Genomic DNA, 25411 nt, shown 5'->3' with positions numbered 1-25411 from the left:
CCACACATTTAGAAAACTAAGCAATTTATCAGTCAAGGGTTCAGTAGCAGTAACTCGTCCCTTGGTAAACTGATGGGATCAAAGGAAATCAAAGAACAGATCATGGATCTAGGGACCAGACAGTAAATTTTGACGCCCACTATAGTCTTAGATCGTTCTTCACACCCAAAATAACAATAATGCAAATGACAAGAAATGGAACGGCAGATAAGAAATAGAACAGCAAATAAGAAATAGAACAGTAAACCTGAAATGGAACAACAAACAGGAAACTGTAACAACAATTGAGTCTAATAAACAACATTGCCTTAGTCTACAAGATCCAATGAAATAATCGTGTCCTACAGGAATCAAATGGCAATCCTTCACTTTTAAGGACGAATTGAACAACACACAAAAATGGAACAGCACTGATTAATGATAGATTATGGAACATCGCTTGACAACCATACATATATGCACATGGAACACCTTAATAGTAACCTGATCTTGGTAAACCAGTTATCAATCTCAATTATAAAGATTACGACTGTATTTCAGAATGGAACAACAATGTCTATAGATTCAACAATCGCAAAGAACATAATTCCTAAGATGAGTTCAATGATACCAATGAAATAAATGTACAACACAGATACTCTATAATTGAACAGCAACAGTATTCTTCAAAGACCAACAATATCATATCAACACTTAAAGGGACAGTAATACATTCCAAGTTAATACAATGGTTCTGTCTTCAGAAACTTCAGTAAATCGAACATAACAGAGTGTGTGATGTAAACTAACAAAACATATCAGATTGCCGAATAATGCTGATAAGCAAACCACGCAAAAACCAAAAGTAATAGTACAGGAGAAAGTGTCCTCCAGGGCCAGGCCCTTAGCCTCCAGGGGTACACCGCTTGAAGTTATTCCAGACTCAGAGATGAAATAGCAACCAAGTTTGTATTAATGCATAAGACATAATTATAGTAGATCAGTTCTCAACGAGACTCGATGATCAAAGTTTCAATCTTTAGGAGAAATTACATAAAACATCATAACAGACTCGATCCCCTCTTCAGGCTAACAGTACTGCCCCTTTTATAATGGTGAAGGCGGAGATGTCTAGGTGTAAAAATAGTTAAAGTAGCGATCCCTCAGGATCAAAGGATCCTGAGGGATTCGCCAAACCGTTAGTCCTCAGTTATCTCTTTTCTTTCTTGCGCCGAGTCGATATCTCCACTTCCTTTCCAGGGCTGATTTGCTTTGATTTGTTTTGCCATGTTTGCATATGGTTCCTCATCAAAGGGACAGTGGTTAACCCATCCTTGTCCTTTCCTTTGGAATGGCAGTTTTTCGTTTTTCCTTCTTCCTGCATAAGAAAATGACAATTGTCAGCATTTTTGATCTGCATATTAATCTCACCGGTTTTATTGCAATTCTTTATCATTTACCTAGTTCATGATGCAAAATATTTGTAAGTTCTAATGAAAACATGCTGAAATAATTACCAAAAACATACCTTCTTTAGTACTCTACACACCCCCTGCTTACCCTTTTTCATGCCCTCATGAAAACATTGTAGTTGACATGTAAGGCAGTGAGAGAGTAGGCTGGAGATGGAATCTCATGTGGAGGTCTACAGCCATGATGCATAACTAGGTGTTCAAAGAAATGGCCTGTCTGACCCTTAGGCATCTCATACAGGGCTTCGTATCTAGGTGCAGGGTGCCAAATGATTGGACTCTGGAACCTATATCCTAACCAGGATGGCCCTGCCCTCAAAATGACTTCGCCATAGAGGTGCAAGCGGTTGGCGGCTAACTTAAAATTTTCATACTTAAATGGTTCCCTGAGTTGGATATTCGGATTAGAGATCTGATATCGAAATTTAGCCGCATCAATGGCAAGGTCTTTAATAGTGAGAAAGTATTCTATTCCCTGTCGATTGATTGCTGTGTGAATGGGTCCTAATGCTTCAATTACACCTGGAGTCTTCATGAGGTTCCTATGTTCTCTCCACAATTGTACTAGATCCCTAGGCTCAGCTCTTACCCACAAATCTAATCCGTTTTCTTGCCTTTGGAAAGCATTATAGGCTTTTAGCCATTTAATTTGATTAATCCCAAATGAAATAAATGCCTGCAATTGGATATCCCCAACAAAAGGGCCAGGGTTCAGCTCGGTCTCCTGGTCTAATACAAGGTTATGCAAATAAAACTCACACAGTAGTCTTTGAACTTTTACCCCATAGTGCTTACAACAATTTATAAAATCATCGATGGTATTAATTTGTATAGGAGCACCTGCTTTAACAGCCTTTATTTTCAATTGCAAATATCGTTCCATTAAAAACAAGGCATAATTCTTAGCAGGGGCTCTACATGCTAGGACGTCATTGTACAAAGAACATAAGGTATCCATCTGCTTGATAACTATATCTAACCTACAAGTTACCTTCGCGACTTTTTCTTCTTCCCTTCGCCACCCTTCAAAGGGCTTTCGGATAGATTGACATTCCTTAGCTGTTGCTATAGCTCTTCATACATTTCTCAAAGGACCGTTTTCTCTATGAGCCTTTCTGCTGCTAGCTGAGCTTGCGTCAAACCCTCTTGTAGGGTTACTGTTCTCGGATCACTTTCCCATACGGTGGTGGAGACCGGGAGATTTACCTAAATTTTCCTATTGTGTTGTTTTGCGTTCATGGCCCGTATCACTCCCGAGGGTGGTGCCTCTGTCTGGGTTTCTTTATCTCAGGTCAATATATCATCCATTTGTATTTCAACGTGGGTAACAGTCAACTGCTGTTCCTTTTGATTTTGAACAGTAGATTATTCCTCAACAATATTTGGAACAGCAGCCTACTTTTCAACAGGGTTTTGAACAGCAGGATGGACTCTGGTCCCCCGATCCTTTGTTTTGAGGGGTTTTTCTGGAGTGGTTGCATGCTTCCCTCCAAAAGCCCTTTTTACCCTTTTTCTTGCTTTCAAAATCCTGATCTGCTGTCAAAGCTGAACTATTACATTCAGTAGTCTTTGTTGCTCTTTCCGTAATTTCTTAATTTCCTCGATTTCCTTAGAAGGAACAACAGACTGTTCACTGCGGCCTGGACTATGACCTGGATCAATTCCCTGATTTTCTCTCTGGGGTGCTTCTTTGTTGTTCTACTCTGGTTGCTCCAGGGTAAGAACCCTAGCTGGTTTTGTTATTTCTTAGGTGACTTCCTTTTCTACCCCCCCTTCTTCCAGAATTTCTTCTGGTGTCATCTGGCTAGGAACAGATTATTCATGTTCTGCATCACTTCTCTCTCTTGTCATATTTTCATCACGAACAGGCTGACTCTCCTCCTCTACTTCCTTGGTATGTAATTCTTCAGGTGCATTTCTTTCCTGAGCAAAGTGTTATTTTGGTTCTTCTTCAGCATGGAGATCTGGTGGGCTGGAAGGTTGGCCATATTCACCCATATTGGCCAAGATTTTGGCCAATTCATCTTCTCTCAATGGATTCTGCAATGTGCTGCCTTCCTGCTGTTCCATTTCCTCCTCCTACTCAGGTTGTTCGGTTTCTTCCTCCGTTTCTCCTTCCTCGTTTTCCTGCACTTCTTCTTCCTCATTTTCCTGCACTTCTTCTTCCTCATTTTCCTGCATTCTCCTTCCTCATTTTCCTGCACTTCTTTCTCATTTTCCTCTCCTTCTAATTGTGGGGGTTGCTCATCCCCTGTATCATCTATCTCTACTGGTTGGCTGGTATCTCCTTGGGATTTTTCCTTCCTTCCCTTTAGCCATGCTAGTCAGATCGATTTCCTTCGTTTTTCTGGACGCTCAGGTGTACTGGTGGCATGTTTACGTTTTGGGGATGGTGTGGTCAATCCTCCATCTATCATGGCAATTAACTCTTCCCAGCTGCTCTGCTGCTGGGTAAGGCTATGACTAACTATTAACCGTATCAACCCATGATGACTAACAACTGATTCTACATGCTGTGCCTTTTTCATGCTCCGTGCAACACCATAAAGTAATGAATTAAAAAATGCAGGTAAATTTATAGAGCATTTTTGCTTTAGTACAGCTAAGAGTTTGAGGTGTCGTGGTCTTACCACGTCTTTTCTTCCTTCACAGGTGATGTAGCTTTGAATGGTCTTTTCCAATTCCACCCACGGTTCTCCTAATGCTGCTGGTAGAACCCCCTTTCCTCTAATTGTCAGGCTCTGGCCTTCCTCCTGGAAGGTTTCTATGATCTTCTGCAATCTCTCCTTCTTTAACGTCCATACAGGTCTAGCAGCTGGCAGTCCCGAGACCTCTGCGATTATGTCATCGGTGACTGCTATGTGTCTCCCCCTCACTGTGGAGTGATCCTCTTGCAAATTCTGCAAGAATTCAATTGCTACAGTCTCGTTGGATTCCTGTAAGCGATTGAGATAAGTTAGCCACCCTGCTCTTGCCAGGATTTCCCATGCAGCATCAGAGACTTTTAACACCTGTGGTTCTCTCCGAATCGATCTTCCTCCCATGTTTATGGTTTCGCTGTAAAATCTCAGAATTTGACAATGGAACAGCAACTGTTAAAACACAGAGAGGCTGACAGATGCAGGACTCATTCACAATCTAAAGGGTTTTACTAATGTCGCAGAGCATACTATGGAAATGGTTTAGGAACAGCAAGCCATGCAAAAATAAAAAATAGTATACCGTTGAGCCATGCTATTCCCAAGTACGCAATTTCCCGAATAGCGGTCTGACACATAATCTAGGAAATGATGAGGTTAACCTCCCCCCCACAATGTGATAGGTCATCCCGGCCGTCAAATAAAGGAGCGGCGTGCCATTCTGTTCTAAAGCAGAGTCATAAAGGAACAGCGTATGGCAATATGCCATGTTTACAAAAGTAGCAGATTACCGAAATCGAGGTGTAAAGTTGGATCGCTTAATACGTAAGAGACTGCTGTGATATGATGCGAGACTGGGAGGATAGGACATTTTCCGTGCATACCGAGTCTCATGCGGTCATTGTCAATTGTTCTGTCATGATTGGTGATAATAGATTTTCATGTGTTGTATGGTTCGGGAAATAATATACACTTATGTGATTTATTACTAAGGCATAAGAAACAGAAGGGTGCTGATACCTACCTATTGGTTTAAATAATGTGACTTCAATGCCATTAACAGTGCTCTGCTGCCGACAGGTGTCCATAACCTTGGAAGAGTTGTTTATTTCACCCATGGAACCATGATCCTTTGTGTATGCTTAGGAAATGTTGTGTGATGTCAAAATGTAGGCCATTATGCTGGCTTGGTGACCAGTTAGCCATAATGCCATTCACGAGGAAGGAGTGAAAAGTGGGCAGGCCGGCTCATGATGAGACCTCCTGTTCCAAGGGTTCTTTTATTTGATATACCTTTTGGACCATATCCCTGGTGTGGTGGCCATAGTGGGAATGCCACTTCACTTTCTTCCTCATGATCATGGTAGGCTGGCTCTTGATGAGACCCCCTATCCTGCATTTGACAGCTTATATAAACAAGTCAGTTTGCTCTTTTTTCTTTCTTTTTCATAAAATACTTTCCGATTGATACACAAAGGGTGGTTCAACACTCCTTAAGAGTAGGAATGGTGGAAGAAGTCTTAACATCTCAATAGGAAGATATAAACCCCTTTGCTCTTATTCCTGAATAATAATCAAAGAGGATTAAAAAGAACCAACATGATAAAGATGACCAATCAAAGCAGAGTTAGTGGAATAATGACAGCAAAAGATAATGGGTAAGTGTGTCCTTCCCTCTGTCCTCTTACCAATTTAGAGAAATTTCTTATAAAAATAGCGATTTTATAATTCACCAATTTCAGTATGTTGTGATTTTGTATCCATTGCATAAGTGCATAGTTGTATTCCAAAAGACTTGAAAGAACAGGAATAGTAAGCATCCTTAATTTAAAATAGCAAGGGGAGCAAGCATAAGTAAAAGGAATACGAGGATGTTGCTATTTCAAAAAAGGGAGAGAAAAAGAATACAAGCGGTGTTCCTTTTGGAAAAAGGAAGAGTAGAAAGCATAAATGCCATTCTTTTGGAAAAGGAACAGCAAAAAAAATCGAAAATGTTGTTTCTTTGGAGAAAGAACAACAGAAACCCAAATAAAGTTCCTTTGGAAAAGGAATAGCAAAAATAAAAAATGTTGTTCCTTTGGAAAAGAAACAGCAGAACACACAAATGTCGTTCCTTTGAAAAAAGGAACAACAAAAATTGAAAATGCTACTCCTTTGGAAAAGGAACAACAGAAAGCAAAAATGTTGTTCCTTTGGAAAAGGAATAGAAAAAATCGAAAATGTTGTTCCTTTGGAAAAGGAATAGAAAATCACACAAATGTCGTTCCTTTGAAAAAGGAACAACAAAAATCGAAAATCTTGTTCCTTTGGAAAAGGAACAACAGAAAGCAAAAATGTTGTTCCTTTGGAAAAGGAATAGCAAAAAGCACAAAGTAAGGAAAAAGAACAAAATTAAAGCAAGATGAACGGCTAATCCAAAAGCTTCTGTTCCTTTAAAAAAGGAATAGCAAGACGAAAATGCTGTCTCTTTGAGAAAGGGAACAACAAAAAATAATAAAATTGCTTCTGCTTGGAAAAGTAACAGCAAGGTGTTAATACAAAAATAATTCAACAAAACAAAGAAATTATGTACAAAGTGTAAAAAGAAATAAATGACTTAATGAATCACAAGTGAGGAAGACTTCTCTCCCTCCCCCACAATTTCCATATCAGAGTCTTGGCGTAGCTGCTGACAGAAGGACCCCTGAGTGAGTGGTTTGCGATAAAGATGAACTCGGTGGCCATTTGCCTTGAAGGCATATCCAGAACCATCAATAGTGATTAGAGTAAGAGTACCATTGTCGTGTACCTTCTGGATTTCGTATGGTCCCAACCAACGAGTCTGGAGTTTCCCGGGAAAGTCCTGAAACCTGGAATCGTACAAAAGTGCCTAGTCTCCTTCGTGGAAGGCTTTATTTTTAATGAGAGCATCATGCCATTTAGCTCACTACTATTAGATCAGTGCAGTGTTTTGGAGTACAGAGAGCCTGATTTCATCGAGCTCATTGATCTGTTGTAATCGATTAATCTGTGCCTTATTTAGATCCAAGCCAACTTCCTGTGTTGTTCGCAATGTTTGGATTTCGAATTCTATGGGAAAAATAGGTTGCTTTCCAAACACTAATTGATAAGGTGAGTAACCAATGGTTCTTCTCGATGTTGTTCTGTAAGCCCACAGTGCTTCTGGTTGTCTGGCAACCCAATCATGTCTATGTGACGCAATGGTTTTTGTTAGGATTGCTTCTATTATTTTATTGCTGCTTTCTACCTGACCATTTGCTTGCGGGTGGTATGGAGTAGTGATTTTATGCTGGACATGATAGTTTTTTAGTGTTGCGGCTATTTTGTTTCCAGCAAACTGTGGTCCACCGTTTGTAATTATATCTCTTGGAAGGCCATAACGCACAAATATGTGGAACAAGAACTATATGACAGAATCCTCTGTAGCTCTCCGCAATGCCTCTGCTTCGACCCATTTGGTGACATATTCTGTTGCCACCAAAATATATGTTTTTTGGTTCGAGGGTGGGTTAATTTGTCCAACGAAATCAAGGGCCCATCGTTCGAATGGTTCAATGACTAGCTGTGGGTTCAGGGGCATCTCATCGGACTAACCAGGGTGTCCTGCTCTCTGGCAATTGTCACAAGCTTGGACGAATTTCTTTGCATCTTTGAAAATTGTAGGTCAATAATACCCTGTTTGCAGCACCTTGTGTCCAGTTCTGCGATCGGCAAAATGTCTGCCACATGGTCCATCATGGAAGGCTTTTAAAATGTCAAAGATTTCATCTTCGCGAACGCATCTTCTGATATGCATATCTGCCCCTGTGTGGAACAGGTAGCCTCCAACCCAAGAGAATCGAGCACTCCGCTGAACAATCTGTTTCCGCTCATTAGGGGTTAGATGTTTCGGTAGTTTACCTACTGCTAGGTAATTGGCAACATCAGCATACCAGGGCATTTTAACAGCAACAGCAAACAGATGCTCATCTGGAAATTGATCTTCAACTGCTGCTGCATCAATTGGCTTTGGCATTCTTGAGAGAAAATCGGCTACAGGATTTTCTCTTCCAGGTCGATCCTTGATTGTAATATCAAATTCCTGTAATAAAATCAGCCATCTAGTTATTCTGCCATTCGTGATAGGCTTGTTTGCTAAATATTTTATGGCAGAATGATCTGTATACAAGATAACAAGATATCCAGTAATGTAATGTCTGAACTTATTGACAGCATGTATTACAGCTAGAAATTCTTTTTCAGTAACAGTGTAATTCAGTTCAGCAAGGGATAAGTTTTTGCTAATATAATAAATTTCATATGGTTTTTTATCCTCTTCCTGCCCAAGGACTGCTCCAATGGCTGTATCTGAGGCATTAGATGATATCTAAAATGGAAAATCCCAATTTGGTCCTCGAAGGACTGGGGCTGTGGACACAAGCTTCTTCAGATCCTGGAAAGCATGTTCACATTTTTCTGTCCAAAGAAAATCAACATTACCTGTTAGTGCATACAAGGGTGCAGCAATATGTGAAAAATGTTCTATAAACCTCCTATAATAACTAGAAAATCCAAGAAAACTATGTACCTCCATTTGAGTGGTAGGAGTGGGAATAAGCAAAATTATTTGGATTTTGGCTGGGTCTACCTGAATGCCAGCTGTTGAAATATAGTGTCCTAGAATAAGTCCTTCAGTCATCATCATATAACATTTTTCATGGTGTTTGGTCAATTTAGTGTGATCTAAATTGCTATTTATAATGTCAACCCAGGGTTCGTAAACTGACGAAGTGAAGTGTACTATATGTACTAGATAACCATTTCCTTAGTCTTTTGTCATTTTCTAGTTTTTTTTTTTTTAAGTTTGTTTTTGGATTTATCTTTCCCTAATGTGAGATGATGAAAAGGTGATAAAGCAAGTGAAATATGGATGATTATGGTGATCTCTAAGTGGTTTTCAAAACTTAAAAGAGAGAAAGCTTTAAAATAACTGCAATGAAATCAATTCTTCAAAAGAAATAAAGACATCAAACAATGAACTATGACATCGGCCCAGTATCTTTGTTGCTGAATAAAAATGAAAGTGAAATCTACACTAAATTCAATTTAAAGTAAGAACAACTAGTCCACACTATTTCAACCCTTCAACTCAATCTTCCTTGTGAAAAGATATCATGAAATGTTAAGCAATGTGAAATCTAAAAGAAGTTAAACTGCATAAAAGAAACTAATCACACTACTTTAATTTTCTTGACCTTTTGCCTTTCAGCTTAATTTACCATGTGAGAAACAGTCATGAACAAGTCAAGCAATGTGAGATCTAAAGCAAACTAAATCAAGCTATAATGAGTGATATTCTGGTTCCTAATAAAGTTATTTGAGTATAGAAAGGAACCGTTAACATATGAATAGCATGATATCTAAGAGCAGAAAATAAATGTACAACTTAAGGAAATGACAGTACTGGAAATCAAACTTCAGAAAACAAGAGTTAGCGACAAAGACAAGATGATCTCGTATGCCAATAGTTATAAAAAGAAAAGGTGAAAAATTGCCCCGGGCTGCCTAAGAAAACCTGCAAAAACACTGATCAGTTGTAACCATGAAAGAGCAGCAATGAAAATGTAAATCAACATAAATCAAAAAGCTTTGTTATGTACAACTAATATACATGATGAAATAAAACGCAGCATTTAAAATGACAACTGTACAGCTAATATACATGAACAGGAAAAAGTAATGCAAGAGTGAAAAGACAACTGTACAAGGCTTCAGTAAGCAGGGGCCCTCTGCCACTTCAACCGATTCAACCAACAGCTACAAGCTTAAGTTTAAACCAGTCTTCTCATATATTAAACAACAACGTAAAAGTGCAGTGGGGAAATACAATAGCTTCGGATTACATTACAAAAAGATTAACTTTTTCAGCATTCATGGACGCATTATTTATAAGGAAAGAAAGCTAAACAGATTAACTAAATCTACGCTATTAACCACGCTGCCAGAGACACGTAAATCCTCTTCAGCCCGGATCTAGGTAACTGTCATCATGTTTATTAAATCTGAGAGGTATGGCTATTGGATTCACGCTATCAGGATGTCTTCGTGGCTAAGGACTGTGCCACGTAGCTTCACGTGCTCAAAATCAGAGCTACGCAGAGCCGTGCCACCGCTGAACACTTCCGTTGACTATCCTTTGCCCCTTGTTTGACCGCTGGCTTTTATGGCCGTGCTGGATGATCTGGAGGGACACGATCCATGTCCTTGACTCCTGTAACTTTCCCATGAGGCTCGTTTCTTTCGAGGACACCTGTAGCATGGTGTTTGAAAAAACAGCTGTGGAATCCTGTGCTGGCTGCAGAAACCTGGGTCGGCTGCGGAAACCTGTATCGGCTGCGGAAACTGAGAAGCTTCCGCAGCTGTCTGAACAAAATTATAAACCAAACAACAGTCATCAGCGTAGTTAGAAAACCATGTCAAAAGCTCGTTTTTAAACTAAAATACAATGATTTAATCAACGTGGTGGATGAAATGAGTGGAAAAAGAAGGCTGAGAGGGTGTATGGGAAGGTGCAAGTTCGAGGCTCAACATACCCCCACTGTGAAGGTGTTGCATGTCCTCATGCAACCAAAACTTAGTTATTTTCCCTCAATCCATATGCTCTGAGGCTTCTGCAAGAACATCTAGCCCTCTTCTCTTTCTCTTTGATGCTAAAATGGTCCTTGGTTTCCTGACTAGACATTTGAACTTAAGATTAATCAATGCCCTGCTCAACTTTTTACACTTCTTCTTCAGCTTCCTGTTCTTCTTTTGCCACAGTCCTAAATGGAGCATAGTGTTATCATGGACAATCTTGTCTACCTTACTCTGCTCTTTGAGTGCTTCGTTTTCCTGTTTGATGTGCCTATTTAGGACTTCCAATTCAAACACTTCCTGTTTTAAAGACTGTACTTGTGCATCAAGTGGCAAGGTGGTGCTTGGTCCTGCAGCTGATTGTTCCAAGAACTCTAGGTAGTTATATGCTTCTTGCTGGTTGGAATCTACCTCAGGTGTCTTTCTCGGCCTGAACTCAAATTCTGGTGAAGGAGGACTGCTTTCTCTTTCCGGCTGAAAAGGGATTTCCTCGCGTGGAGGACTTGGCTCAATGCTTGGCTGAGTTGGAGATTTCTCAAGTGTCTCTTTATCTAAATCGGTAAAATGAGACGGTCTTTCTTTGGTTTTATTCCCCTTCCCTTTTAGCCTAGTGCTCCTTCTCAGGTATGAACTAGTACTCTTCTCTTGTGCTGCCTGTTTTCCTCTTTGCTTTTTCTTGGTTATGGCAGCAGCTTGAAGATCTATTAACCTCTCTGATAGAGGTTGATAATCTTCTTCTATGGATTGTTCAGGGGATGGATATGTTTCTTGAATGGTTATCTTGCCTTTGTCCTTCTTCTGTTTCTTGTTTTTATTTCCCTCCTCTTCTTCTTTCTGAATAGTTTCCTGAATGTCTATTGTAGGAGAGTCTTGGGCTGTAATATTCTTTTCTTTCCTCCTACTTCTCTTTGGAATTTTTGGGGAACTGCTTCCAGAGGCTTCAGTCAGTTCTTGGAAGTGGTTTCTTGTCAAAAACTTTTCCCAAGTATCCTTAGTGTTTTTCAACTGCTCTTCAATAAGGATTTTTATGAACCCGTGATGGTAAAGATGGGGTTCAATACTGCCTACGTGTTTTTGAACAACAGAGCTCATTTTCTTCAAGCTTGATAACAGAAAATAAGGAAAATTAAGGGTATAACCTGTTATCGCTTGAAATTTCACCTCAGGCTGAGAAAGGTAAACCTCAAGGCAACATCAAACCACTTAGCCTCGTAGCTAGCCCTACGGGGCTGGAGAGGGCTCTCTCCGGTCTATCTCGATAAAGATCTTCAACGGGCGAGATAACCAATAGGGTAACACTGATTTTAGGCTAGTAAACTGATCAAAGGGTTGATTTGGGATTTTTAGGGTTTTTGGTGACAAATTGAGGGGATAGCAATTTTGGGTGCGAGGATAGGACACAGTTTCTGCAGGGGGTTCTTTGGGGCGAGGTAGGAGATAGTATTGATGCCTTTGATTGAGGTGGATGGTCAGGAATGACAGGTGAGGAGCTAAGGAGAGCAAACAATAACTTTGAATTCTCCTTAAACAGTAGAAAACATTGAAATTAAACAAACTTAAAAGCAGAGCATGACAATCATGAATTCTTACTTTAACACTTCGTTTGCTTAATGTGCAGAAGGAAAAGAAAGGAAATGATTCACATAACACACTTACAAGTACATAGAGAAACACACCATCAATACATGTAACCACAAGAATCCCAAAAAGGACTGCAAAACCCTGGTCTTCCTTAGCCAAAAATTGCAGAGATACAGTGAATAATACAATGATAGCTTATCCCTCAAGAGTCCAACCATGAAAATGAGCAAGAAAGTACATAATATAGATCATCTAACCTCTTTCCCTGCCTCCATGGGTCGAGCTCACTATCCTAGGAGCTGTTTCAACCACTTCTAAACTAAGCACTACAAACTAGGCAGTCAAAACAACTTGCCTCTATAAGCTAGGAAACCAATCCATTCATTTAATTTTCACCTTTTTCATGAATGAATCTTCTAGAAGAGGTACATAAGAGTTAAAGTGTCATAAAAGTACATTAATTACATCAAAGAGGATAATAATCCACCCCAAAAAGTCAAACAGGGTCAAACTGCGTTTTTCTGAGCTGTACACTGAAATTTGGAGAAGTTTGCCTGACGGGTTGGGCGCCTCTGCCTGACGGGTCGCGCGCCTTTGGGACCACATTTGGGTCACTTTTAGGTGGCCAAATTGAGCAAGAGTAGGCTTGTTGGAAAGGTCTGTGAGACTACTTTCCAACCCAACTGGAATTTCTGAATTTGGTGGTCATTTGCCTCTCCAAAATTGCAATCTCCCAAGACTGCTTTCTGCAACTCAAAAATGTGACAGAAAGTCATTTTTTGCTCCTTTTTTTACTTTCTGGAGGCCCAAAACTTCATAAAATCTCAAGTCCATTGATGAGCATATGTAACTTCTCATGAAAAATCTGGAAATGCTGAGTTTTTGCAAAATGGAGTTGCCGGGATGAAGGGTCGCGTGGGGGGTGAGACCCGTTAATGGAGAAAACCTGTAAATTGCCTGAAAAAACCAAAATTTACCCAAAATGCTCATAATTTCTTGGGATTTGTGCTGTGTTTGGGCTATTTAGTGCCATATTCCTTTTGATGTGATGCATTCTCAGCCAGAGGTGGGGTGTTGCTTTCCACTCGAGGTGAAGTGTTGTTTTCTACTCGAGGTGAACCACTCTGAATACACCTGTTGACCTCTTTAGATGCCCTATGCAATGGAAACATGTGTTCATATGGAGCTAACACATTTGGGTATGGTCCACCTTGGTGATAGTCATTAGAAATCCCCCGAGTTGCATTGCCCTTCACCAGCCTTGTGTGTAATGTTTGAAAATTTTGTGGCTGCAAGTAAGCATCCTCTACAACCATCTTAGACCGAGAGTCTTCACGTTTTATATCATCCTGTGATATCCTGGTGTATAAAGAAGGATTCTGGGGCCTAATCACAACATCCACTTGAGCTGCCATTGGTTTTCTAATTCTGTTATCATTAAATGCAGCACCACCTAGAACTTCACCATCCCTACACGACTTCATGAGACGATAAGCAACACCAACACGATCAAAACTTCCAGATAGTGGTGTTATAAGGAATTCATACCATCTAAAATGACACACAACAACTTTGTCTCTTTTGAGGAGATAACCAAGAAATGTCTCAAATTCTAATGATTGTTGCCGATTCTGGCCAGCTGCATGAAAATAAACCCGAGGCAACTTTGATAGTGGAAGCATTGCTGCTGGAGTCATCTCCTTAACATGCAAGGCTACAGGTATCTTCACTAGAGAATTGGAGCATGAAACTTGGCTGATTGGCTTTCCATCTTTGTACAACATAATAAAGGTATTTGACTCATCTTCTTCGGGGACCTTATTCAAATCCATCAACACCATTCTCATCCTCGATTAAGCAAACCTTGCAAAATTTGGCAATTTGTGGCTCCTTGGCAAATTTGCAGGCAGTTTGATATTGAGGGCGCTGACGGGTCGCGCGCCTCACCCAATGGGTCACGCGCCACTGATGGGTCGCACCTGTGTAAATTTTGCACTGGAAAAGGTAGCCTCATGGGTCGCGCGCCTCTGACGGGTCGCGCGCCAGGCTCAACGGGTCACGTTTTGCAGAAGGCTTTTAGAGGCCTTCCTAGTGTTGAAATCGGGCGCAGGATAGCTCGTTGGAAAGGTATCTGAGTCTACTTTCCAACCCAATTGGATTTTGTCAATTTGGAGTTCATTTGCCCTGTCAAAAATCAAATCTTCCAAGACTGGTCAAAATGTGCCAAATGAGGCTGCCTCAAGGAAGAATGTTGTTGCAGTCAACTTTTGAATGCCTTCCTCAACTCCAAATTGAGCTCATGATAGCTCATTGGAGAGATCTTTGTGTCTAGTTATCATTTTACCCATCAAGCAAGTCATTTGGCCAACCAAGCTAGGAGAAAACTTGATTTTCCCAAGGTCACTTCAGTGGTGCCTTTGATTCTCCTAAGGCAACGGTATTTTTGACATTTATCTCCAACCATGACACCTGTGTAAAAAGTGAAGGAGGTTTTTCTTCCTTGGAATGTTTTGAACAAAAACCTCTCTCAGTTTCCAAAAATTCATCTTTTATTTCTCTAAAACATCTTTTGAGTGAAACTTATCCCGATGTGTGAAACAAGGAATTCTGTCGAAATGAAGCGAAATGAAGGGGATAGGGGGCTTCTAAATTCTTGAGGAAATTTTTCGGAGTAGGGAGGGATGTTAGGAAGTAGGGGAAAGTGGAATCTCAGAGATTGAGTGAGGGGAAGGGGTCCAAAAGGGCAAAACACAGGCCAAACCTAGAAAATTGCCAAGTTGTAGCTAGAAACTAGGGTTTGTGCAAAAATGAGGATTTCGGCGGATCTAAGGGATGGGAAGAATTTAATAAGGTACTTTAAGGATAGGGGAAGGTGTATGAACATCAGGATACAAGTTTTGCTAATGATTTGACCGTCCAAGAGAAATTGCCTTCAAAACCCTAGGAGAGGGAAATGACCTTGCCTGGGTGCAACTGAAGCATGTACAAGGTGTAAAATGACTCATTAGACACTGACATGATGATGAAAACCCTATGAATAATGATAGACTCAGCTGAATAGTGACATAGATTGACATTTGGGCAACTTTGAAAAGAATGAAAGCAACCCTAGATCTAATGCCTAGTGACCAAATTTTGCTTGAAGACTCACTGAAATGACAAAATTTGGCCTTGACACTCTGAGACCACTTTGTAAGAGCATGTTTGATCACTGGAGGAAGGCTGGGAATACTGACACTAACATAACCTTCCATAAAATTCATCATTAACCTGGCATGATACATGTACATGGTACCAAAATGACCCTCGCATGTGATAAATTTCTGGATAAGTAATAACAGAGTGGACCATTCTTCTTTTATTGCATGCACAGGGATTCCTTTGGTAAATACAGAGGTATCCATACCTGGGTTTTTGAGCATGATTCTCCATCCTTGATCGTCCACACTTCTGTTTTTGAACCACCTTTCGCCTTCTTGTGGGAGACTTGTTGCAGCTGCTATTGTGGCCTCGGTCACTGTAAATTTTAAGTCTCCTATCTCCACTGCGTGTCCATTAAAGGACCGTGCAAAGGCTTTAGTCACTTCTTTGTTATAGCCCCTGAACTTTTGAATGAATCTGAGCCACCTTGCTTTCTTCAACGACTCCTTCGTTTGAGGATAACCCTCCAGATATTTTGGTCCCTCCGGTTCAGCTCTTAGTAGTTTTCCCATTCTCGGCTTTAAATTCCGAGTGAAAATTCTACTGCGTATGAAGGTTCAGAAAAAAAAATGGGCTGATTACGGGATTCTTAGGGTAACTGGAGTAGCCGTAATCGAAGTTCAGGATGTATGTGGTGACTGGAGCCAGGGTTTGGAGCAAACTGTAGTGGATGCAGCGGAAATGGAGAACAGGGAATGGTATGAGTACCGAGGGAGTAAAGGGTAAGCAACAGTAACGAGTTTAACATCGAATGCATGCGGGAGTGAAGTGATAAATGGGCAGAATAACGGCTGAGTCCTTTTGAATCGGATGACTTGCGCACACGTCTCAGCAGACGGCTGCGGAAATTATGGTGAAGGAGAGCCGTAGTACAGTAGGTCACGTCTCAAAGTACGGCCAATAAATGGAAGAGCAGTCCATAAATTTAGAATGATCATGGGACCGTTAGAAATGAATGGTGTGTATGGAATGACATCGTGGAAGAGGAGTGGTATGGGGCTTGTCGTATCAAATCATTGCATTTAGTGGAACTTGCCATGGTTTAAATAACTATGCATAATAATGACATTGAATTGTTATTTGGTAGAGATTTTTGATCATACCTTTGGAAGTTTATCATTTCTTGATTAAGGCTTCTGACCCATGGTTGTTCTTTGATCTTGAAGATGCCCCATGTCTTTGCTGCACTTGGTGATGATGACACTAACCTTTGACTGTGATTTTTTTGAAAACAGAGTGATGCCGGCTGTAGAGACAGAGTGATGCTGGCTGCGGAAATCGTTTCTGGCTGCGGAAACTGGTTCTAGCTGCGGAAACGGTTTCCAGCTGCGGAAACTAAGACAACACCCCTTTAACTGCACAAAGATAGTTAGAGAAGAACTAACTAAATAAAATAGTCCTGAGAGGGACTTTTATTGATGGAATGAAATGAAATGAGTGGAATGAGATGGAAATGAAGTGGAGTGAAGTGGAATGGAGATGAAAATGAGATGGAGGTGAAGTGAAATGACAAGTGAGGTGGAGTAAAGATGGAAAGAGAGAGAGATTTTTTTTGGAAAATATAGAGTGTCAGGTGCCCCTGATTTTCACTCTACATTTTCTGTATAAGACTGCCAATCTATGATTGGTTTTCAGGCTTATACAAAAGATATTTTTTTTATTTTTTTTTCAACTGAAAGAAACAAAGACTAGGCTGATGGAGGAGAAGGATTCCTCTCCCCCAGCCTCATTGCAGAATTTTCTTGAAACATTTTGACAAAGTCCTCTTTTGAGAGTGGCTTATGATAAATTTTTAATCGGTGGCCATTCACAATGAGAGGAGTTTGAAACTCATCTATGGTCTTGACTCGAATTGCTCCATTGCTAAAGACTTCGTCAATCTCATATGGTCCAAGCCAATGAGTCTGAAATTTTCCTTTGAAGTCTTTAAACTTAGAATCAAACAGTAACGCCCAATCTCCCTTTTGAAACTTTTTCTCTTTGATATATCTGTCATGCCACTTAGTTCTTTGATGCTGAACTAGATCAGTCCTTAAAATTGCATCTTGTCTTATTTCATCTAGCTCATTCAGCTGCTCCATTCTGTGCTTTTGGGCTTCTGATAGATTCATCCCCAACTAAACTGCCATCTTGAAAGTCTTGACTTGAAACTCAATGGGGAGCAGGACTTCTTTCCCATAAACAAGTTCATAGGGAGAATGTCCTGTTGTGTTCCTCCATGTAGCTCTATAGGCCCATAAGGCTTCACGAAGCCTTTCTGCCCAATCTCTTCTGTGGAGATGAACAGTTTTGGTGATGATGCTCTCAAGAACTTTGTTTGTAGATTCCACTTGACCATTTGCTTGCGGATGGTACGGAGTAGATTTTCTGTGCTTGATTTTGTATTCTTCCATCAGCTTCTCCATCAAGTTAGATGTAAATTGACTTCCCTGATCTGCCACAATTTCTCTTGGGACACCAAAACGAGTAAAAATATCCTCAAAAAGAAATTGAACAACTGAATTTTCAGTGGCAGAAGGCAATGCCTTGGCTTCTACCCATTTAGTAACATAATCAGTGCAAACCAATATATACTTCTTTTGTTTAGATGGTGGATTAATAGGTCCAATGAAATCTAAAGCCCATTTTTCAAAGGGTTCAATGAGTACCTGTGGCTGTAATGGCATTTCATTTGAAAGAGTTGGTCTCGCAACTCTTTGGCAGTTGTCACACCTTCTAACATATTGTTTTGCATCTTTGAAGAGAGAAGGCCAATAATATCCTAAAGAAAGGATTTTATAGGCCATCCTCTTGTCAGCAAAGTGTCCATCACACGGTTCATCATGACATGCCTTAAGGATGTCAGGCATTTCATCTTCCCGAACACATCTTCTGATCACACAATCTAGCCCTGTTTTAAACAATTCATTAGAAATCCATGAATAATTTGAACTCTCCTGAAAAATTTTCCTTTTCTCATTAGGAAATAAGTGTGGAGGTAGCTTCCCTGTAACCAAATAGTTAGCAATATTTGCATACCAAGGAGTTTTAGTAGTTACTGCAAACAAATATTCATCTGGAAACTTATCCTCTATAGGAGAATCTTCGTTAGTATTTTGGATTTTAGACAAGAAATCAGCTACTGTATTTTGTTTCCCTAGTCTATCTAACACAGTAATATTGAATTCTTGTAAAAGTAAAAGCCATCTTGTGACTCTGCCATTAGTAATAGGTTTGTTCATGAGATATCTAATTGCAGAATGATCAGTATGGACAAAAGTTTCATAGCCTGTTATATAATGTCTAAATTTGTTGATTGCATGAACAACAGCTAAGAACTCTTTTTCAGTCACAGTATAATTTAACTCAGTAGGAGTCAAATTTTTACTGGTGTAGTAAATGGCATAAGGAACTAAATCCTTTTGACCCAACACAGCTCCTAGAGCTGTATCTGAAGCATCTGTAGAAATATGGAAAGGAAGTTTCCAGTTTGGCCCTCTCAAAATGGGTGCTTCAGATATTCTTGTTTTCAAAGTTTCAAATGCAGATTGACAGTCAGGATCCCACTTGAATTCACAGTCTTTTGTAAGTAATTTAAAGAGTGGAGATGCTATTTTGGTGAAGTTTTCAATAAATCTTCTATAATATCCAGTAAATCCAAGAAAACTTCTAACATCTTTTTGACAATTTGGAATAGGTAACTTGGAGATGACTTCAACTTTTGATCTATCAACTTTAATCCCATCTCCTGAAATATGATGTCCTAAAACAATCCCTTCAGTAAACATCATAAAACATTTTTCATGACTTAATGAAAGATTTGTTTCTTTACATCTTATAAGGACTTTTTCCAAATTTTCTAATGCCTCTTCAAATGAATTACCATAAACTGTAAAATCATCCATATAGACCTCTACACAATCATGAATTAGATCAGAAAAGATTCCTAGTACTGCCCTTTGGAATGTTGTGGGTGCATTACATAATCCAAAAGGAAGTACTCGGTAAGCAAAAGTTCCCCATGGACAGGTAAATGTGGTCTTGTCCTGATCTTCAGGTGCTACCTGAATCTGATTGTAACCACTAAAACCATCCAAAAATGAGAAATACTTTTTTCCTGCTAAAGTATCTAATACCTAATCAATAAAGGGTAAAGGAAAGTGATCCTTCAAATTTGCTTTGTTCAATTCCCTGTAATCAATGCAAACCCTCCATTTACCATTCTTTTTAGGTACTATAACCAAAGGAGAAACCCACCGGCTATCTGAAATAGGGTAAATGAAGTTTACATTAAGTAACTTTTGGAGCTCTTCTTTCACTATCTCCCTAAGGTTTGGATTCATCCTTCTTTGAGGTTGTCTGATTGGTCTACTGTTTTCCAAGTTTCTGTTGATATTCAATGTTTTTCCTGGAAAAATCTCAATGGCAGAACTACCAAATTCTTTCATAGAGAAAAGAGACATTTGTCTAGATGATAGACACTCAATGTCAGAATCCAACTGAAATTGTGTGTGGTCATATTCTGAAGATGGTTCAAAGTTTTCTAATGTGTTCAGAATTTGACTATCTTCACTAATCTCAGAAATGGTAAAGACAGGTTGTATAGTATCTTCATCATCAACCCACTCATTATCTCCTATTTCTGTAATTGCTTTTGCTGGAGGATACAGATTGAACTTCTTTGTCGAATTACCATCAGAAAAATACATATCCCTAGACCTACAACATATGAAAGCATTAGCTGTGGCTAGCCAAGGTCTTCCTAAAATAAGAGGGTGTCCTCCTAGATTACTCTTGGGAGTTAAAATCATAAAATCCACTGGATATTCCCAAGAGTCTAAGGAGACTGGAATGTCTTCTAATACACCATCTGGTTTAATAATTGATCGATCTGCAAGTTGCAATAAAGTAGGTGTAAAAAGAAGATTAGGAAGTTTTAGCTGTTCCATAGTCTGTCTACTCATGATGTTGATAGCAGCCCCTAAATCAATCAAAGTATTTGGTATTTCTACCCCATTGATATTTGTTTGTACAATTGGACTACCGGGATCTACATATTTCTGCATAGTAATTTTTCCCATCATGATATCTGCAATTTTCCCTACCAGGTGGATTCTTCTGGTATCTCTTGGTTTCCTTCCTGATCTTTTAAGACTCAACTCCTTTATTGTTTTTGCTAGAATAGGAATCTCTTTAATGGCTTGTAACAAGGGAATCTTGATACAGACATTCTTCAATTCATCTAGAAAATTATAGTCAGGCAACCAAATTTGTTTTTCCACTCCTTTGTCAATTTGTAATCTTTCAGGAAAAGGAGGTGTGGATAAAGATGCAGGTTGCTCAACTATGGGAGTTGTGGGGGTTAATTCTTTTTCTTTTTCTTTTTGAGTGTTTGGGTTTTGAAGAGATGCTTCGGAACCCTTATTGGCTTCAAGAGAATCTTCCTCAAAAATGCTTTGTTTTTGAGCATTTATAGAAGGCTTATCTAGGACTCTACCTGATCTGAGTTGTACTTCATTGAGAGGAACAATCATATAGGTAGGAAATTGTTGACCTTCCATCATGTAAGCATTTTGAGGATTTTTATTATTGGGGTTTGGCAATGGCTGAGAAGGAAGTTGATTTGACTTCTGTTGGAATGGAAGCAAGAGTTGAGAATTTGGATTCTGTTGAGAAGGTTGTTGTTGTTGTGGAAATGGCAATGATAGTTGTGGATTTTGATTTGGAAGTTGTGGAGCTTGTTGGTTTTGAAAAGATGGAGGATATTGGTAAAATTGAGCAAATCTCCCATAAGGATTTTTCATACCTTGTACCCATGATTGAAAAGGATTTTGAGGTTGGGACCAAGGTTGTTGCCAAGGATTCCAATTTGGTGGGGGTTGAAAATTCATAGAGTTGCTAAACCCTTGATTTTGTTGCCCCTGCCACGGTCTTCTTGCAACAAAACAGAGAGATTTGATTGTATTTGGATCTTCTTGAAAGATAGCTTTGAGCCCAGGAATTGAAGGACAATCCTTGGTCTCATGATTCTCTGAACAAATTACACATGTTTCTACAACTTTTGCATCCAAGGGACATTCCCTTAGAGCATGTTTCTTCCTACACTTTGGGCAAAAGATGGCCAAAGCCTCAGCTTCTGCTTTCTGCTTATTGTGAATCTTAAGGGTGTCTAGTTGCTCGCTAAGACTCCCTAAGATGTCAGTTTTGAATTCATCAAGCATGTTGCCAATCTCAGCCCTACTTACTGATCCAGTTGCAGATTTGTTTGCTCTGATGAGAGAAGGATCTCTAGGCCCTTTTTGAGTTTTAGATTTCCCCCTTGAGAGATGGACACATAGCTCTGCTATATCATGAACTGGAAGTTGAGATATGTCTCCTTTTCCCATCATGTTCAAAATATCTATCCATTCATCTCTAATGGCTTTTAATAGAAGGGCTTTCAAGGTTTCCTCATCTAAGTTACTCGTTTTTGCTCTTTTCAGGTTGTATTGAAATCTTTCAAGTAAATCCTCCAAGTTTTCATCTTCTCTTTGCACCATTTTGAATACCTCATCCTTGTGATTGGTGGGCATACAATAGTCCAGGTACCTATCCAAAAATGTTTGTTTCATATCATTCCAAGACCTAATGGATTGAGTGAGTAATCCCATGAACCATTTCAAGGCTGCTCCTTTCAATGTTGAAGGAAACAGTTTGAGTTTTTGAGAGTCTTCCAGATAATCATAAGTTCGACATATGACTTCAAACTCAAATAGAAATGTTTCAGGGTCCTCATTCCTTAACCCATGGAAGTTTGGGAGGACAGATGGTGAGATGTTTTTCATTGTGGCTCGGGAGTCCTCATCGACTATAGGAAATCCGAATGAGTTATCTCCATCCCTATTTCCCCCAATGTTACCTCTACCTCCTCCATTGTTTCCTCCTCCTCCTCCTCTACCTCTACCTCTACCAAATCCAGTTGCTCCTTCCTCTGTCATGGTAGTTTCCCTGGAGACTTCAGAGTCTTCTGGTTCTTCTACTAAGGGTGAACGAGAAGGAATTTCTCCCTCTTCTTCTTCAGATGATTCTACTTCTTCAATTACAATAAGTCTTTCTGTAGAAGGAAGGAAAGGATCTCTTTCTAATTCAGATTTGATGGAAGGTGTGGGAGAGTCGACTCCTGCCTCTTGAATTCCAGGAATCCTAGGGCTAGGAGTGTAAGTTGGAGATGATGGAGGTGTCTCTTGTCTATTCCTTGAAGTAGATGGACTTGTAAAAATCGAACTCTTGGCTCTAGCTAAAAACCTTCCCCTAGAATCTCTTGCTCTATGCATGTCATTTTTTATTTTTCTTCAAGTTGGGCTAATAATTCTCTTTCTGATCTTCCAGGTCACTCTAGGTGCAAGAAGAGAGCATACTCAAGAAACTATTAAACTAATAACTTTCTCTTTTCTGATCCTCCAGATCACACTAAGTGCAAGAGGAGAGCATACTTTGAGAGGTTATCAATTTTCCTTCCTTGAAATTTTCTTGTGTTTTTTTTTTAAGAATTTGGCTACCTAATTTCACTTCCCCGGCAACGGCGCCAAAATGTTTGGTCAATTTAGTGTGATCTAAATTGCTATTTATAATGTCAACCCGGGGTTCGTAAACTGACGAAGTGAAGTGTACTATATGTACTATATAACCATTTCCTTAGTCTTTTGTCGTTTTTTAGTTTTTTTTTTTAAGTTTGTTTTTGGATTTATCTTTCCCTAATGTGAGATGATGAAAAGGGGATAAAGCAAGTGAAATATGGATGATTATGGTGATCTCTAAGTCGTTTTCAAAACTTAAAAGAGAGAAAGCTTTAAAATAACTGCAATGAAATCAATTCTTCAAAAGAAATAAAGACATCAAACAATGAACTATGACATCGGCCCAGTATATTTGTTGCTGAATAAAAATGAAAGTGAAATCTACACTAAATTCAATTAAAAGTAAGAACAACTAGTCCACACTATTTCAACTCTTCAACTCAATCTTCCTTGTGAAAAGATATCATGAAATGTTAAGCAATGTGAAATCTAAAAGAAGTTAAACTGCATAAAAGAAACTAATCACACTACTTTAATTTTCTTGACCTTTTGCCTTTCAGCTTAATTTACCCTGTGAGAAATAGTCATGAACAAGTCAAGCAATGTGAGATCTAAAGCAAACTAAATCAAGCTATAATGAGTGATATTCTGGTTCCTAATAAAGTTATTTGATTATAGAAAGGAACCGTTAACAGATGAATAGCATGATATCTAAGAGCAGAAAATAAATGTACAACTTAAGGAAATGACAGTACTGGAAATCAAACTTCAGAAAACAAGAGTCAGCGACAAAGACAAGATGATCTCGTATACCAATAGTTATAAAAAGAAAAGGTGAAAAATTGCCCCGGGCTGCCTAAGAAAACCTGCAAAAATACTGATCAGTTGTAACCATGAAAGAGCAGCAATGAAAATGTAAATCAACAGAAATCAAAAAGCTTTGTTATGTACAGCTAATATATGGTGAGCTCAGTATTGTAGCAATAATGCTACAACTCCTGGGGCTTCATGTCTCTTAATTTTATCAACCCGGTAGTTCGTACAAACTTGGAAGCGACGATGCTGTATGCACAAGTACTAGCTCTTGTCGCAGCTGTCACTTGGTCAGCTGGCACAAGTCCGCTAGGGCTCAAGCCAACTTCTATAGGCTCTCAGAAGAAGCTTGTTAAATGATGGACGAAAGCTACCTCAAAGAAGACTAATCTACTTGGCAAAAATGAACTGAAAGCAAATCAAAACATGGAAACCCTAGGAAACCCTAATTTAACTAGTCTAACCTCTATGATGCAAAGAATGTGAAGGAAACTTCTACCAATGATGCCATTACTTCTAATAAGTGAAAATGCATGAATCTAATCTACTTGCATCTTAAAAGACATGTTTTTGTATTTTTTCTTTAAGTGGATGGAGTGATTGTGATTTTGTGCTTATTAGGGTTTGGTTGTGCAGATGTGAAGCGGAAGGAAGGAAAGCTTGGGACAGGTTGGGGAGGCTAGGAGAGGTCCCCAGAGATCCTTAGCATCAGTCCACAGAGGTTCCTCACGTTCAGAGGCTCAGCAACCGAGTGAGTGGCCTCCTACAGGATGTCTGCAGGGGATTCTACAGGAAACGCAGGGGTTTCTACAGGATGTTCTGTAATTCTTCTACAGGATGTTTACGAATTGGATTTTTGAGGATGGATGGTTGAGGGAAGATGCATGGATGGTTATGGAGGTAGGATGGGGGTCTGAAGTGATTCAGGAGCTGATGGATGGAGTGGTGAGATGATGTGGAAGGCTGACTTGCATCAACGAAGGTTTAGGCAATGGAAGAGCAAGAAGGTAGGGTTACGTGGCAAAAGAGCAGATGGGAGATGAGGAAACAGACTTGGTGATGGAGAAGCTGATCTGGACGAGGCTTAGATGAACGAGGAGGTGATGAAGGTGCCCTGCATAGTGTTTACACCTGAACCAACAAAGACATGCAAGAAAACAAAGATCTAGTTATAAAACCTATGACCTAGTTACTTCACTCTAATCTGACCTAACAGCAAAGGAAATGAACAGAAGTTTATTTGCAGTGAAACCATGTGAAACGATTATGAAACTAAGTGATTATAACCCTAAACATGCATCCAAACTGATATCGAGTTCTGCAAATGAGATTCAAACACTAATGATTGCATGGTGAAGCAAAGAAAGTGTTTTTGTTGGTAGCAAGGTTACATTGGTCCCAGCTCATTATCCCACTGAAGGAGAGGTGAGATCCAAGGTACTTGATGGCCTTTTTGTAGAGCATTTCCTTGTCAATATCCTATCAATATATGCTAACATAAACAACTACTTTAACCATCAAAAGAAATCTAAATAATAAAGCAAGATGTAAGTCTAAAGAGCAGATTTTATTTTAAGAA

Source organism: Pinus tabuliformis, chromosome 2_2 (genome assembly GCF_031772625.1).
Source record: "Pinus tabuliformis cultivar Carrire ecotype Pingquan chromosome 2_2, CPIR1, whole genome shotgun sequence".
NCBI lineage: Eukaryota > Viridiplantae > Streptophyta > Pinopsida > Pinales > Pinaceae > Pinus > Pinus tabuliformis.
The sequence above is the reverse complement of the archived record's forward strand: the minus strand, read 5'-3'. Positions refer to the sequence as shown.